Source organism: Phragmites australis, chromosome 16 (genome assembly GCF_958298935.1).
Source record: "Phragmites australis chromosome 16, lpPhrAust1.1, whole genome shotgun sequence".
NCBI classification, from domain to species: Eukaryota; Viridiplantae; Streptophyta; class Magnoliopsida; order Poales; family Poaceae; genus Phragmites; species Phragmites australis.
In genome coordinates, this window is record NC_084936.1 from 2,483,597 (window position 1) to 2,486,776 (window position 3,180).

The following is a 3,180-nucleotide window of genomic DNA, read 5'->3' on the forward strand; positions in this document are numbered from 1 at the left end:
AGTCGCTGGTCACATCATAGCTGCTGCTGCTCCAAAAGTAGAAGCCACCCTCTCCACCAACACTCACATTAGCCGTTCCATGTTGGGCCCAAACGGCAACATCGCAAGCGGTCATTGCAGTTGCTGGTCACATCAACAAAGGACAGAAGAAAAGAAGCGTTGGCTTCTTCCTCCCCATCCTATGCTCTAATCCCCTTTGCTTGCTTCTAATCCCAATTGCTTCAATTTCCTATCTACATCTCTGTCTCTTCTCAATTTGTATCCGTACACTTGTATCGAGTGAGGTTTTACATTGCTGATCGGAGTTACTTGGTGTTAATCGGGTTGAGATCGTGATAATTGGCTCTAAACAAGAATCATATGTGATAATGAGTAGACCCCTTCGGGAGGGGTGGGACACTTTTAGTACAACCTCAATTCCTGTTAGGAACTATTTGTATTAATATTACAGACGGCTCTAATTACGAGCCATCTGTTCACAGATGGCTCGTAATTAGAGCCGTCTGTAATATTAATACAAATAGTTCCTAACAGGAATTGAGGTTGTACTAAAAGTGTCCCACCCCTTCTGGAGGGGTCTACTCATTATCATAGACGGTTCTTGTTTAGAAAAGTTTGTAATAATCTTTGCACAAACAGTTCCACAGAATTGTCTGTACAGGGGTGTTTTACCAAATCATTTCTGTAGTAGTGAGAGATTGACAAAATCATCATAGACGAATCGTTGTCGATAGATATGTCATCTACCATTGTAAGAAAATTTTATTATAGACTTGAATAGTAAATCTGAAGTTCGATCCTTAATGGGTATGAGGACACATTGCAGTAACCAACACTTAGAGGTTCCGTGAGTCAGCTCTACTTTTGTGGGATACACGCGCTCAGCTACAAAGTCCGGTTAGTCAGATGAATATTTATTGACTTGAGCAAGATTTTTATACCATATATAGTATAAATGATATGCTTTCAGCTGTTTGTGGCATAAAAAAGCAGGAAAGTACAAGTGTTTTTGAAAAGTAACCCAATAGCTAGCGAAGCCTAAATTGGTTCTATGAATATTTAATTGATTTTAGAAGTACGCCGAAGAGACTAGAGTGGTCAAGAGAAGTACTTGACATAGCACCACACAAGGTATTCTCAGCATTGCCACTGGCCAATAATTTGTACTTTTATTGGTCTTACTTTGATTGGTCCTGGTTGTTCTCTCGATACAAATATATACTCCCTCCAATATTTTTATAAGTCACGCACACATTTTAAGATTCAACCTTTGTAAATTTTGATAACAGTTAGTTGAACGATATGTAAACTTTGTGATGCAAAAATTGTATCATTGGATTCGGATTTTAAAGTTTTTCATATGATTTTGATTTTTATTTTTTAGCATTAAACTTATAAGAGAAATTAATTATCAAAACTTAATATTGACACCATGCCAAGTCAAACTAAGGGTTATATTTTGAAAAAACAGAAGCAATATTGTACAGTTAAATCAGAAGCTAGCATGTATGAGATAAATCATCTCAGAACAATGGTTTCTTTATTAATTTGAAAATTGTAGTAACTGTTTTGGAGCTCTAATAATAGACAAGACTCGCTCTAATAATAGACAAAAGTATTATATTGACTTATAACATTTTTAATATGTAGGACATACTCATACGAACCTGAAACAACTGATCTCATAATTTTTGGAGTTCATATGAATTAACTATGAAATTTACAAACTATCAACAAAGTAAAAAAAAAAAGAAAAATGGCTGATGAATAGTAGAATCCAGAGTTTATCTTTCCATACAATCCCGCCTATCGAAACATACTTTGCGAACGCCCTTGTCAACAAGTCTGTCAGATCTGAATACCTCTCTTTGTCGTAGTAAATCGAGTCGAGGTATATGCAGTGTTGATTGTGTGTAAAGATACAAACTAGCATCCAATGGTCTCGGTAGTTGTACGGTAGAAGAATACCATGGACTCAGCGACGTATTTCTCAACCTCCCCCACAGACCAAGTGATTGTTGACCCACATGCGACCTGTGGGTCGAGGAATTCAATTCTCGGATTCTCTCTCCTGGCTTCTTGAATCATAAGTCTACACATAAGAGTAGTGTAGATGAATGAACGTATCAATGAGTTAGGCAGTTCATTAAGCATAGACCACGATTAGTAATATTTATTGTGTTTAGCATCTCCATAGACCGACGTCCAGCTTGTCAAGATGGTAGAGGAGGAATAAATCATCGAAGGTCACGATGAAGTGTCCAACTGGTTGCAAGAAATGTTGCCGCTGGTACTTGGCACTGAAACAAGGAGAAAGATGTTTCTCCTGATGGAACCTCTTAAGGTATAGGTCGTGCAGAATTGTACTTGCCCAGCCCAATTGCTCTAATGCTTTCTTGCTGACTAATGGCTCGCCAGACACATAGGTGTTTGACAGATGTTCTTGTTCTACCTCCCTACTCCTGTCCTTCTGTTTGTTGGCTCTGCGCTTTCCAGGAGGTGCCATTTTGGTGGACTGTTGGCAAGTTTTGCTGGATACTTGTTGTTGCTCATGTGGTGCAGAAGAATATTTGCCCTTCGGCGGAGCACGACGAAAAGAGAAGTCGCTGACGTCGCGTACTGGAGACAGAGGCCGTGGAGGCGGTGGAGGTGCAACCAGTGTTATGAACATCTTCGGCCATTGGATGAAGGAGTGGACGGTCTCCCCAAGTGTCCTGACGTCGTTCTCTGGTGGAATAGGAAACTGGGAGGGACCTGCAATTCTTATGTATCAAGTCCACTAACATCCTAGCGTAACCAGGCTCTCAGCATTGCCACTGGCCAATAATTTGTACTTTTATTGGTCTTACTTTGATTTGTGCTGGTTGTTCTCCCCATACAAATATATACTCCCTCAAATATTTTTATAAGTCGCGCACACATTTTAAGACTCAACCTTTGTAAATTTTGATAACAGTTAGTTGAACGATATGTAAACTTTGTGATGCAAAAATTGAATCGTTGGATTCGGATTTTAAAGTTTTTCATATGATTTTGATTTTGATTTTTTAGCATTATACTTATAAGAGAAATTAATGATCAAAACTTAATATTGACACCATGCCAAGTCAAACTACGGGTATATTTTGAGACAGAAGGAGTATTGTACAGTTAAATCAGAAGCAGATATGAGACAAATCA